Source organism: Eptesicus fuscus, chromosome 22, assembly GCF_027574615.1.
Source record: "Eptesicus fuscus isolate TK198812 chromosome 22, DD_ASM_mEF_20220401, whole genome shotgun sequence".
Taxonomy (NCBI): domain Eukaryota; kingdom Metazoa; phylum Chordata; class Mammalia; order Chiroptera; family Vespertilionidae; genus Eptesicus; species Eptesicus fuscus.
Window position 1 is genome coordinate 34,784,626 of NC_072494.1, and position 14,585 is coordinate 34,799,210.

The following is a 14,585-nucleotide window of genomic DNA, read 5'->3' on the forward strand; positions in this document are numbered from 1 at the left end:
CTGCCATTGCAGCACAAAGCAGCCATAAGGTGAGTGTGTTTCAATAAAACTTTATTCATGGACTCTGGCCCCTGGGCAGCAGTTTGCCTCACTGCTTGACATGGCTGTTTGGGCAGTTCCTCCTGCCCCAGAACACAGAGCCCCCATCTGCACTAGCTCCAGCTTCTCCACTTAGTTTCCCAGTGAGATTCCACGGCACCTCCTCATTCTCCTTCTCCTAGTATACTAGACCCCTGACATTTTAATTCCCCGATGGAGACAGGGGTGCAGGTTTGTTCTGGTCCCTGCCTTTTCCTGAGTCATACTTCTGCCCAGTCCTGCTTCCTGTGTATTTCCTCATGCCTTCAGCTGACGGGCCTTCTGTAACATCACTCTCACCTAATGGACACTTTCCACAGGCAGACAAAGGCTTTATCACTTCCTTGGAGTTCCGCTAACTCTCCTCCCTTCTCCAATGAGGAGGCAACAGGCTGGCTGAGGGAGGGGTGCGGGTGGGCCTCTCGCCTCCCTCACTGGCTCAGGGACTCACTCCAGCCCCAAAGCCTCAGATTCCTGTTGTCGCGAAGCTGCAAATTGCCACATGCCATGGGCCTCTGCAGCTGCCTGCACATGTCAAACCCACTACTGCCAGGACCTACAGCCGGCATGGCTACATGCAACACCTAATTACAGGCTGCCTTTTATTGTTCAATTATTGTTTCACATGTGCTCATACCGCCTTCCCAATTAGATGCTCCCTGAGGGAAAAAGACAGGATGTCTGATGACTGTGCTTCTTTTGTACCCTCTGCGGGACCTGGCTGACACTGGGCTCACCTCCAAGGTGTCAGATAAATACCTGTGGACTGGGTGGCAGGGAGAAGGCGGAGCAGCCTGGTGGTTCCCAGCCCAGAGCCCAGCGATGGGCGCCAGTTAAGCCCAGGAGCACCTCCCACCAGCCCATACCCCAAGAGACTGATGCTGACAAGGTGTGGGCTGCATGGGGCTTGGTCTGGAGACCAGCCCTGTGGCTCAGCTCCTGGCAGTTTCCTGGTGACAACAAATGCCAGACCATCAAATGACCTGTGACCTCTGGGGAGCCACTTCCCCTCTCAGGGCCTCGGTTTCTTCATCCGTGAAATCATGAAGTGAGACCAGCAAAGCTGTGTCCCTTTGCAGCTCTAAGATTTTACATACAAGATAGGGTGGCTTCTTTCATCACTGCTTCCTCTTCCATTTCAGAGAACAGGGTGTGGGGCCGGGCCGCTGGGAGGGCCGCTGGGGGCTCGTCCGAATGGCAGTGCCAACTGGTCTGAAGCAGCACCCAGACCGGTCCCAACCTCTGCCACGCTGCTTGTCTCAGGACTCTCCACGTGCTTCCTCTGCCCGTGGGCAAGACCCCCTCTGAGCCGAGCTCAAGTAGGTCTGCACCTTCTGAACTCATACGGTTCAAGAAAACAAAACAAGAACTACCCCGGAAGCATTGGCCATGAGCCTTTGCCACATTTCCTCTTTCTTGGCTCTTAGCACATCTGTCAGCAGCAATTCTCATGCCTCTCCGGCCTGAGTCGGGGAGGCGAGCTTCAGGCGTGAGAATGGCCATCAGCCGACACCTCCACTCTGTCCTGCAGCCCAACCGCGGGGCTGAGCCCGCACACCCGTGTGTCTGGCAGGCCTGTCCTGAGTAGGAACCCCTGACGGACAGGGCAGACACCCAGCTGTCCGGGCTGGTTGGGATGCCTTGCTCCAGGCCCAGACCACATTCAAGGCCCATCAGTTCCTCTGTGATGGGCTGGACCAGATGGGAAAGCGGAAGCCCGTGTAGCCTCATCACGGCCCCCCTCCCAGGCCCCGAGGGGCTGGTGCCCGGATGGCTTTCCCAGGCACCCTGGCAGTGACGCGGTGGCTCCCATAGGTCCCTCTCCGAATGGTCCAAGGTCCCAGAAAGAGATAGAAGGGCTAGAACTTCCAGAACACTGCCCTCCAACAGGCTATTCCCAACAGAGGAAGGAAGGAAGGGACTTCAGCATGGAGCCATCTGTCCAAGCAGAACCGTGTGGAATCTGACTGCTTCGGGGGGAATATAGAAGAAATCTGGGAAAATCAAGGCGGGTATTTGATAAACTGGAAAGAGACGGAAATCCCCAAAGACAAAACTGCACAGCAGATGGCGAATGCAGACAGTCAGCACTTACTGACTGAACGGCCTATGGGTGGAGGATGTGAAAGGCACCTTGGGACATGAAACCGACAGGGTGGTCCCTGTCCTCAGGAGCCCAAGGTTATCTGAGGAGGGAAGACAGATACGCAGATGGTGAAACACCAGAACAGGCAGGGCGCAGTCCGCATAGGCCCCGCGGCTTTCGGGGCCGCCCAGGTGGGCTCCGGTGTACGCATGTGATATCAGCGAACGCACCAGGAGGCCAGCATGTGCTGGATCCTGGGCACGGTGTCCCCACTCGTTTAGGTGACCGTCTCAGTCTACAAGCAGAGCAGGTAACCGGGGTGAGTCAGGACCAGGGAAGGCTGGGCGAGCCCTATGGCTTCGGAGCTACAGGGACTTAAGTTCCCGCCCCGAGTGCCTCCTCCTCATCATAAACGTCACCTTGGCCAGGCACTGCTCTGGGCTTCACAGTCACAATGTCACGTAACCCCCGAAATGACACAGTGAGGGGTGGATGTCAACAAAACACAATTAGAAAACGGACAAAGGGCTTGAAGAGACATTTCTCCAAAGACATTCCAATGGCCAATAAGCACATGAACAAATGTCCAACGTCACTAGTCATTGAGAAATGCAAATCAAAACCACCATGAGAAGATACTACCTTCCACCCGGTCGGATGGCTACTATCAAAAACACAGGAAACCAGTGTTGTGAGGATGCAGAGAAACTGAAAGCCTTATGCATTGCTGATGGAAATGGAAAAGGGAACAGCTGCTGTGGAAAATGGCATGACGATTCCTCAAAAAAATTAAACAAGAAGTACCATGTGCTCCAGCAATTCCACTGCTGGGTATCTACCCAAAAGAAATGAAAGCAAACATTCAAACTAATACGTGTACACTCATATTCATAGCAGCAGTATCCGCCAGAGCCAAAAGGTGGAAGAACCCCTGGATGACGGCGAATGAATAAACAAAACGCGACATCTGCATCCAACAGAGTATTACTCATCCATAAAAGGAGGGAAATTCTGAGATGCTACATTATGGATGAACTTTGAAGACATCGTACTAAGTGAAATTAAGCAAGTCACGAAAAGACAAATGCTTTATCGGAGGTTCCTATGGTAATCAGCTTCATAGAGACAGAAAGTGGAGTAGTGGTTGTGGGGGGCTGCGGGGAGGTGGGCAATGGGGAGTTATTGTCTAATGGGTACAGAGTTTCAGTTGGGGAAGATGAAAAAGTTCTGGCGATGGAGCCTTCGAGTTCTGGTGATGGTTGCACAACAATGGGAGTGTACTTAATGCCACAGACGGCACACTTCAAAACAATGAAAGCGATGGACTTTCGCTATGTATGTTGTTACCATAAAAAAGGAGGATTCCAAGGTCAGGGGAACCCGGAGGCCATAACACCAGCTGGTTTCATCTGGTTCCCATAAAGTGGGGAGCTTCCGTTACTTTCTATATGCTAAGCAAGGGAGGGGCCAACCCCATTTCTTAGCAAGCTGGCCCCCTCACCCCAAGTCCTCCAGGAGCAGGCTCTTCCCGGGGCGCTGGGAGTGGCTAGATGCTCAGGAATGGCTGCACATCAGGGGTGATCTGCTCAGAAGCCCAGCTTGGAGGAGCTGCTGGCACTTCCCAGACAACTCTCCCGAGGGCAGCTCAGAGGCAAAGGAGCCCGAGCTCCGAGATCTGGAGGGGCCTCGAGATGAAGTAGTCCCATCGCCTACATCTGAAGCACCCTGAGTCCTTAGGGACTCAAGTAACGGGGACTCCCAACCCTTCAGGTGCTCTCCCTCGGCCCTGTCACGGCTAGCCATGGCCACGGAGCTACGCCCGGCTTCCCGAGCTCATCCTCCCCCAGAGAAATGGATGCAACAGCAAAAGGAAGACTTGGGGGAACACTGGATCCCAGAGCCGCGGGATGCTCTTCCAGTCACTGAGCTGAGACTGGGGACCAGCTCACCGTCAGAGCTACCCCATCGCCCTGTCCCCAAATCACTTCCTCACCCTCACAAGGTGGGACTTCCTGAAGGAGACACCCCCCAAATCACTTCCTCACCCTCACAAGGTGGACTTCCCTGAAGGAGACACCCCCAAATCGCTTCCTCATCCTCACAAGGTGGGGCTTCCCTGAAGGAGACACCCCCAAATCGCTTCCTCATCCTCACAAGGTGGGGCTTCCCTGAAGGAGACACCCCCCAAATCGCTTCCTCATCCTCACAAGGTGGGGCTTCCCTGAAGGAGACACCCCCAAATCGCTTCCTCACCCTCACAAGGTGGGCTTCCCTGAAGGAGACACCCCCAAATCGCTTCCTCATCCTCACAAGGTGGGGCTTCCCTGAAGGAGACACCCCCACATCGCTTCCTCACCCTCACAAGGTGGGCTTCCCTGAAGGAGACACCCCCAAATCGCTTCCTCACCCTCACAAGGTGGGCTTCCCTGCATGAGAATGCTACCAGTCCAGGTTCCCCAGCTTCACTCAGAATCCCGTGTGCTGAGAGCCATCGAGTGAAACCCAGCAGCATCCCTGGGCCTCGAGAGAGGGTGGTTCTGGGAGTCCAGCTCCCGTGGTCTAACTGTGGGCCCTTTCCCGGGCGGGACAGGATGCCGTGACCGCGGGAGCCCCTCTCCCACCACCTGCGGCGCCCGGGCAGGACAGGGACCAGCACCAGACACCATGCAGGGAATTCGGAGGTGGACAGCTGCACGTGGAGCCAGGGCCCAGTTCCAGCGTGCCCGGTTCCCAGCGTGCCCGGTCCCCAGCGTGCCCGGTCCCCAGCGTGCCCGTTTCCAGCGTGCCCGGCTCCCAGCGTGCCCGGTTCCCAGCGTGCCCGGTCCCCAGCGTGCCCGGTTCCCAGATGCCCGGTTCCCAGATGCCCGGTTCCCAGATGCCCGGTTCCCAGCGTGCCCGGTCCCCAGCGTGCCCGGTCCCCAGCGTGCCCGGTTCCAGCGTGCCCGGTTCCCAGCGTGCCCGGTTCCCAGTGTGCCCGGTTCCCAGCGTGCCCGGTCCCCAGCATGCCCGTTTCCAGCGTGCCCGGTTCCAGCGTGCCCGGTTCCCAGCGTGCCTGGTTCCCAGTGTGCCCGGTTCCCAGCGTGCCCGGTTTCCAGCGTGCCCGGTCCCCAGCGTGCCCGGTCCCCAGCGTGCCCGGTCCCCAGCATGCCCGGTTCCAGCGTGCCCGGTTCCCAGCGTGCCCGGTTTCCAGCATGCCCGGTCCCCAGCGTGCCCGGTTCCCAGATGCCCGGTTCCCAGCATGCCCGGTTCCCAGATGCCCGGTTCCCAGATGCCCGGTTCCCAGCGTGCCCAGTTCCAGCATGCCCGCACTGCCCTCACTTGCTAGGAGGGGTGGGGCGGCTTGGGGCTGGCACCAGCGGCCAGGACACCAGCCGGCGCTGCCCTGCGGGAGGGAGTGCAGTCCTTGGCTCCCTCTGCCTGGAGGCCCCGCCTGTGCCCGCAGCTGAGGCCGGGGTGGTGCCCGGTGCTGGAGGCTCTTGGCCAGCCCACACTTGCCCTCCCGTCGCTGTGCTGCCTGCCCGGTAACCGCACCCCGCGCTGGTGCTGGGGTTCGTTTCTGATACCGAAACATGTCTCAGTTGGTTATTAGGGAGCTCTCACTGTGTCATACAGGCTCAGGGACGTTTGACTTCCCCTCTCTCCTAAATGGTCTGGCAAAGTGCGCCACCCTCACCGACCCCTGCTGACATGGGCTGGCACGGGGGGGCGGGGGGCACCTTTTGGCCTCACAGCGGGGGCTCTGACTGCTTGGATAGTCTGGAAAGTGCTATCGGAGAGGCAGACAGCTTAGGGGCCAGGAGCTCCGGTGTCAGACCACTGGGGCCCAGATCCTGGATCTGCCCACACTCCCGTGTGACCGTGGACACATCACCTCACCCCCTTCTGAGCCTCAGGTGGGTAAATGGGATCCGCATGTAGTTGTCCTGAGGATTAAATGAATACGTACATGTGGAGCACATAGAACAGGGCCTGACACACCACAGGCCCAGGAAGCAGTGAGTATTATTACACATCCTAACCCATTCCCAGCAGACCCCTCGCTCCTGCCCTGTCTCTGTTCTGTGAACAGAGCCTTATACCTCCACACCCCAACAATGAATCCCACATCCCATGTCAAACTCAACAACCACGTCCATTTCCCCAAACGGCCTTTATCATCCAAGGCCCGGGAGTTCTCCTGGGTTCTCACAACCAAATGCTGGGCCCTCCTTTAGCACTCGCTCTCCACTGGAGGGGCAAGTCCCCCCATTTTATAGAAGGAGAAAGGGAGGCCTCGCCGGGCGAGCATGCTTCATGGGGTCACACGGAGTGAAGGCTCGAGTTCCCAGGCCGGAGTGGGGCTCACTGACGTCAGCACGCCCCTGCCCACTCCAGCTGGGCCCGCTGAGAAGGCCCAACCTACAGGGATCGCCAAACGGGATCTCCACTGGCTCAGAATTAAACTGGGAAAGTAAGCCCAATGAGGAGTGTGTGGGCGCCTCCCCCTGCATCTGCCCCTCCCGTGTCCGAAAGGCAGACCGCGGAAGTCTGTCCCAGGAGGCTCTCCCACGCCTCGCAGGGCCCCTCTCTCCCAACTCCGAGGGCCCTGCTTGAGGAAGGACCACGCCAACTCCTGCCAGCCTGGTTGCTTAGGGACCCGGCCCTGCCTGGCCTCATCCTCCAGGGCAAACAGCTGAGCAATCACAGATGGGCGGAGGGGCCGTGCGTGTTTGGAAAGCTGTCCTTGCCTTTTCTGCTCGCTGAGATTTTCTCTTCGGAGAGACTGGGAAAACCCATCAATTCCACATCCAGCATCTGAACAAGCCTCCCTTGCAAACACACAGCCCTGGGATCAGCGTGCACAGACCTGGCCCTACAGCACCGCCCGAGCGTCCTCGGGGGCGGCCGCTCCTAGGGCTGTTGTTACTGAGCAAGCAGCCCGGGCCCGCTCCTCCTTCAGCCACGTGCAGCGAGCACCTGCCATGAGCCCGGGGCACAGGATGAGCCAGGCAGGGCCCCTCCTCCAGAAAATCACAACCATCGAAACGAGGGTGAGGAGAGAAAGGTGTGGTGTTTGGGGAGCAAAGAAGGGGGCGTTCAAGTCACAACCGGAAACACCCTCTAAACCCCCCATGTCACCAGCTCCCACGTTCTCCATACAAACCCAGCCACGTGTGACACGCCTACCGCCTCTCCCTGTGCTCCGGCCAACGGCGGGCCCTGCCTCACACTCTCACGGGAAGGCGCGTGTCCTGCAGACCCAGCTCCCACTCGTCCCCCACAGCAGGGCGTGGGGGACAGTCCAACACCACTCTTCACACTGGGGTAGAGCCAGGAGTGAGGAGGATACTGGGAGGGGGGGCTGTGAAATGACGATAATGGAGTGTGGTGACCCAGATTCCCCGAGACGAGCACAGGAAATCGGCTGAGTGAGAAAAACAGCTTCCGACTCTAAGTCATCGGGGTTTGAGATGGGCGACCTGAGCGTGTTGGGAGCCTTTCAAAACTCGGTCTCACGCAAGATGCACGTGTGCGGTGGGCAGAGCGTGTGCTCTGAGGCTGGGCAATGAGTGGAGGCGGGACCACGCAGCACCACCCACAGGAGCCACGGGCTCCGGTTCCAGCCTGATGTTTCCTGCCACGATGGCTCCCTTTTCCCTCCTAGCCCGACAGTAAACGCTCGCGATCTTAGCAAACGCATCGGGTCCTCTGGGGACACCCAGAGAACATTCCAGGCCAGGCGGGGTCCCCAGGCTCTTCTCTGGGAGAGGGAGGCATCTGGGAGAGGACACCGAGGCCCTGGATGAGGACAAGGCTGGGTCCTCCCCACCGGGGGACCCCAAAGCCGGAAAGTGACAGCTGTGGGCTACCTGGCCAGTGGAGAGCAGAGGAAGAGGAGAGCCTGGGCTCCCGGGCACCCAGGCGGGGCCCGGCAAGCTCAGGGGCTGGAAGCTGGATCCAGAGTCCCACCTGACCGTGTGAACCAGGAGCTGGAATTCAGGGCTTGCTCTCAGCCTGTGATCTTTCTTCTTTTCTCAGCTACACAGGTGGGTGGATGCTGTGGGTGCCGAAGCTGCAACCGGAGTTGCTTTGGAAGGAAAAGCCAGCGCAGTCAGGGTAAATGTGAGGAAAGAGGGGTGGGTGGGAGGGAGGAATCTGAGCCAACACGGCAGTGAGGGTGTCAGGGCAAGTCCCTGGGGTCCTGAAGAGAGGCCTCTCCTTAGCCATTCGGGTCCTCTTCCTGACCCCACCCTAGGGAAGCACCCCCTTTACAGCACTTGGTGGTCAGCACCTGGAACCCCTGCCAGCCCCGGAGGAGCTGGGAAGACGGGTCTGCTCACTTGCAAAGTGGGGGGGCTCTCAGTTCAGGAAGAAGATGGGGACAGGCGCACAGCACCTGTGTTCTTGCTGGAAGGACCAGAGGAAGCGCCTGGGTCGGGACGAGAGGTGACCCGGCCACCGCCCCTCCGCTCCCGGCTGGAGCTGGGACGGGCCAGGACTCGGCCCACAGTCCCGTGCGGCCTCCCCGACACCACACGCCAGTCCCGACCGCCAAGGGCTGTCCCTCCGCAGCGTTGTCCCGCACACGCGGTGACGGCGATGGGGGCAGCTCTGCGCGGGACCCCGGGGGCCCCGGGGCCTCAGTTCTGTCTCTATTGAGCTGTGTGAACAGGGACAAACCCTTTCCCCTCCGGGCTTCAGTGTCCCACCTAGAAGCCTCTCTGGAGTGTGTGATAAATGAGCGTCTTCCCTTTCAACGGAAGCCACCAGCCCGCTACCAAACAGCGCCTGCACCGACGGCTCCTGGACTTCAGTATATATATAGGGGGTCACCTGAGGAGAGCACTTTAAAACGCAGATGTGAGGGTCCTACCTCCAAAGATTCAGGAGCCAGGAAGTCTGCTGTGGGGCCCCCGCATCTCCATTTTCAAAAAGTGACCCCAAGAGTAATTACAGTGAAGATCCCAGCCTGAAGCTTCAGATGCTACAGGGGACCAGAGAGGCGCCGAGGAAGGGAAAGCATCTGTCCTCAAGGAGTTCCCAGGGTACTGAGGGGACGCCGGACCCCATTCCAGGCACGGCGCATTCTCCGTGACCGATGGAGAGGTACAGGGTCCAAGGGAGAGACTGCGGCCCTTCACCAAGGAAGTGTGAGCGGCGCTGCCAGAGGCGACTGGCAGAGAAGGTGTTGGGAGGGTGTGTGGCAGGGACTGCGAAAGGCTCACCACAACCGGCTTCCTGTTCCACCTGGGCTCACAGACTTCATTTCCCAGCCTTCTTTGTGGTTAGCTGTGGTCATGTGACTGAATTCTGGCCAATGGCACGTGGGTGCCAGAAACACACCATTTCTGGACCTGGCCAGCAAAAATCTCCCACGTGTGACTGTGGCCCCCACCTGCCGAGGCAACTTGCCTTAAAGGAGAAATAGACTTTGATTCTGTTCAACGACTGAGACACAGGGGCTGTTGGTTGCAACAGTCAGTCCATCCTGATTATACAGGTGCAAGCACGCCGTGTCGGCTTTTGCAACCGGTACTTGGTGCTACTGCCTTGAACCTGAAGGAGATACGGGTTCTCATCTTACAGGGCTCACCATCTTTTTTAATTTTTATTTTTTAAATATATTTTTATTGATTTCAGAGAAGAAGGGAGAGGGAGAGAGAAAGAGAGAAACATCAATGATGAGAGAGAATCATTGACTGGTTGTCTCCTGCACACCCCCTACCGGGGATCGAGCCCACAACCCAGGCATATGCCCTTGACTGGAATTGAACCTGAGACCCTTCAGTCCGCAGGCCGACGCTCTATCCACTGAGCCAAACCAGCGAGGGCAGGGCTTACCATCTTTGCAGAGAAAAGCAACACTGGTGAGGACCGAGAAAACAGCCAGTGTGCTCATAGGAGTGGAGTGCAGGCGACAGCCTAACCCAGTGATGGGCAACCTTTTGAGCTTGGTGTGTCAAACTTCGCCAAAAAACTGAGCATAACTCGGGTAGTGTGTCACTTTGAGGAAAAAACTAACTCCAAGACTCTAGTTGCAAATGTTTCATCCTCAGGAGCAGCAAACGCTTCATTCTCGGCATGCGGCCGCGTGTCATCAGAAATGGCTACGCGTGTCAGTGCTGACACGCGTGTCATAGGTTCGCCATCACTGGCCTAAAAGAACCCTCATGCAGCTACGCCATGAAGCCCTTTTCGGTCAGCCTGGGGCTGGGCAGGCTTCTGAGACAGCACATAAAAACAGAGTTCACCGGTCCGATGGTCCTGAAGATTTCTACTTCATTTTTATTGCTCCAATTTGGAACGACATTATTTTTAGTACCCTTTTCTTTTCTCTCATGCCAAGAAGGTCAGGGGCAGGTGTTATGCCTGAGGCTTGGCGTGCCCGCTGCTGGCACAGAGATGGGGATTTCCCTGGCTGGTCCCGGGGCCATCAAGCTTGGCTGACATCCCTGGAGCGCCACCGAGGCCCTGTCCAGGGAGGCACCGACTGGCCAGGCAAGAGGAGATGGGACAAGTGCAGGCACGGAACAGAGAGGCTTCGTGCTCTGACCTGAGACCCCTTCCTTGAATTTTTCAGTGGTGTCGGCATAAAGCAGAGAAAATCTGGTGAGGCAGCGGGGAGTGTGTTCTACGTGTGCTTTAACCAGAGGCAACGTCAACCTTCTATTTCCACATCCAAAGAAAACACTCGCAGGAAGGCTCTCCAGCAAGCGGCATGTTAGGATCGGCACCAAGAACTTAAAGTTGTAAGACTCTGGAGCTGATGACAGGTTCCTCCTGCTAGTGTTCAGGTAGGGCCAGTGTTCCTCTAGCAGTGCGCCTTATGGAATGCAGGGATGGGAAGGACCACATGGAATGGAGAGATGGGAAGAACCTATGGAATGAAGGGATTGGAAGGGCCTTATGGAATGCAGGGATGGAATGAAGGGATGGAATGCAGGGATGGAATGAAGGGATGGAATGCAGGGATGGAATGCAGGGATGGGAAGGATCACACGGAATGGAGGAGTGGGAAGGACTTATGGAATGGAGGGATGGGAAGGACCTATGGAATGGAGGGATGAGAAGAAACACATGGAATGAAGGAGTGGGATGGACTTATGGAATGGAGAGATGGGAAGAATCTATGGAATGAAGGGATGGGAAGGGCCTTATGGAATGAAGGGATGGAATGCAGGGATGGGAAGGATCACATGGAATGGAGGAGTGGGAAGGACTTATGGAATGGAGAGATGGGAAGGGCTCTTTAACCCCTTTCCCAGCCTGAGGTCATTTGGGTCTTCCTATTTTGGACAAGGTTCTGAAAGGACAAGGCCTACGTTTGTCCCAGTCACTCACTGAGTGAAGAGGATCAAGAAGAGCACTTGACAAGGAGTCCAAGAGGGATGTCAGTCTTGGCTCTGCCCGAGCAGATATGTGGCCTGACGAGGTCCTCCTTACCCTACGGGCCTCAGTGTCTCCATCTGCGAGAAGAGGCACTAAACCAGGTCATGACGCTCTGCGAGAAGCAGGCTGTGCGTGTCCTGGTGCACGCCCGATGCTGTGCATTCGGGGGATGACAGGAGTAGAGGTTGGCCCCACTTCCGGGGTCAGATCCCAACAGGAATAAAAGAGCAACTGGCCTCACAGTCACCATCCTGCCTCTTCCAGGACTGAGACAGAAAACCTCTGGGCCGGAAGGCAAGAGATGGAGGCTCTCACGTCGGGTCCACCATGAAATTGCTGTGTGACCTTGGACGAACCCCTCAGCCCTGGAGACTCCGATAGCTTAGACTGGAGTGACTGTGTGTGCATTTGGGCTGCCCCTCTGAGCACCCAGGGGGGTTTCCACACAAGCTGCCAGGAGCCCTGTTTGGACACGCATAACCCTGGGAAACGCCAGCATAACGCTGGGAAACGCCACCTAACTGCGGCCAGCCGAGGGAGAAGCCCACGGAGAGCACAGCCCCAGCCCCCGAAACTGCACCTGGCATGACTCAAACCTCCCTGCCCCTCCAGCTGAGGCACGCGCCCCAGGAAGCTGAAAGGAGAGAACACGCGAGGCCTGTTCCCACGTTCTCTCTGGCTGTCTCTCCACCTCCCCACCTCCCTCCAAGGGGCTGGGGAGAGGCCCGGGGAACTCGGGGAGGCTGCTGTGCCTGCTCCCAGGTGGTGGTGCCCAGCCCGGCCCCGAGCAGCAGCCAGGCCTGCCCACCGCCCGCTCGGCCAGGCCAGGCCAGAGACGCAGGTTGTTCTGACAGCTATTTATAGACGCGTTAGCCTCTGCTCTCCCCCTTGGGGGCCTCAGTCTCTCAGCGACAGGGAAACACAAATGCCTTTCCTTGGAGACAGGAAAAGAAATTCCCTTAGGAGCTCAGATGTGATCTCTTTGGGCAGGAAAAAAAGCATAGTTAGGGGTCAGACTGGGGTCAGAGTCTGGCCCATCGCTTTGAAACCCTGTCCAGAAGTGCTCGGAGGGAGAAGGGAGCTGAAAATATTGTGAAAGGTGGAAAAACACTCAGCCGGAGGAAAGGCTAAAACATCTGGCTGCAGCTCACCCAGCCGCTCGGTCAGCCACACACACCCTTGCGCTCCTTCAGCTGGGGCCAGCCCAGCGCCTCCAGCTCACCCTGCAGAGGGGCCTGTCCTCCCCCCTCCCTCCCTGAGCAGGGCCGCGCTGGATGCTGGCCTGGTGCTCAGGAAGACGGACCCTGACGGCGGCTCTGAATCTCCAGTCGGGATTCCTCTCTTGCTGCAGAGTCAGGCAGAGGCGAGGGATACGGAGGGGCCATGCCCACCACATGCGCATTAGGAAGCATTAAGGCCCGAGTTTCAACAAAAGGACTTTCTGAGAAGGGAGTCCTGCCCTCCGAGGGCTCACAGGCGGGCAGCACGAGGCAGGGAGATGCGCAGAGGCCCCTGTGCAATGAACGGATCAAGAACCAGACCAGGAAGAGCTGAGGTGGGTGCCAAACCCAAGGTGCATTTTCAGGGGTGCGGCTAGGAAGGGGAGCTTTGGGGCGGGGGCGCGAAGAGGGAAGGCTGTTTGATCCAAGGAACAAGTCATCCCCCGGCCCAGCATATTTTCTTGTAAGGTAGTTCTACTTCTCCCAAGAAATACCAGAAACAGCTGCCTTTTCATCCGCCACGCGAAAGAAACCCCAGCTTTGCGGTGTGCCTGCCCCCTTCCCCCCAATCATGCAAAAAGCCCACATTCTAGGACCCAGGGCTCACAGCCTGGCTGGTAGTAAGTGTGGCAGCTGAACTTTGTTTAAAAACAGGAACCACCATCCCCCCCCCCCCCCCCCCCCCCCGGGGCAGCAGCAAAGCTCTGGAGCAACGCTCTGAACCCCGGGCCCCGGGCGCAGCACGTCAGAATGACCTGGGCAGCTTTTCAAGGTCCTGCTGCCCAGGCTGCGCCCCAGGCCAATTCCATCCGACTCTCCGATACCCCCATTTCCTAAAGCTCCCCAGGCAGTTCCGGGCGCAGCTAGGATTGAGAATCACTGGTCTAAAGACCCCAGACAGCTGGAGTACCTGTATGTGTTGGGGGGAGGTGGGGGAGGCAAGGAGGGATCCACACCATCAGGCAAGAACCCCAAAAGAGAGGAAAGAGAGGACACCTCCCTTCTGCAGCCATGCTGTTCTGCATAAGCCCCCCTGCACCCCTGTAGCCTACCCTCCCCGGCCCCCATCCCTCCAGAACAAGCCCTGCTCTCCAGCCTCGTGAGGGGTGCCCAGAGAACAGGCACGGGGTCGAGGGGCCAGTGTCAGGGGGCTCCTTCGAACACGAAAATCAAAACCTCTCCTTTGGTTCCCGGATGTCCCCTCACAATGGAAAGGCCCGTTTGTTTGACGCGTGGACCCAGCACATTGGGGGCCTCCAGGCAGGATGAATGATTAACCAAGGAGGCCTCAGCGCCGGGCCTGGGGAAGCTCTGGGTTCATTCTACACGCACAGGACTGACTGCTCCATTGATGAGGAGCCTGCTCATGCCTGTGACACGGACCAGCTCACTCTGGTCTACAAACAGCCCCTTTGAGGTCACCTCTCCAAGGACCTGGCTGAGCGCCTCTCCTATAAGAATAAAACAGGTAGCCACGCAGAGCTCTGTCACCACTCCACCAGGTCTGTGGCCGTTCGCTGGCTGTGTGGCCACTGGGGTGTGTGTGTGTGGGGGGAGACAGGGGATTCAGGTGTGCTGGGTGTGGAGGGGCTGACAGTTTTAGGGAGCACAGAGAACCCCATTAGGAAACTCATGCAAACCCCTTTAGGTTCCTTCCAAGCCACCCAGGAAGTTAAAATGGTGGCAGGACAGCCACCTAAGAAAGAAGTTTCCGTGCGCTTCTGAAAACACCCTGGACCTCGGCCAAGTTGCTGGACTGGGTCTTAAGGTGGTTTCTGGCCATTCACCACGGGGAAGCCTCAACCTATGGAAGTTTATCCTGCGGAGGGACT

General features: G+C 57.8%; 1 protein-coding gene across 2 annotated transcripts in view; it reads right to left on the minus strand.

The window, feature by feature from the left end:
* Positions 1-14,585, minus strand: part of RASSF5 (Ras association domain family member 5) — a 71,218-nt gene that overhangs the window by 11,659 nt on the left and 44,974 nt on the right. The window lies entirely within an intron of this gene.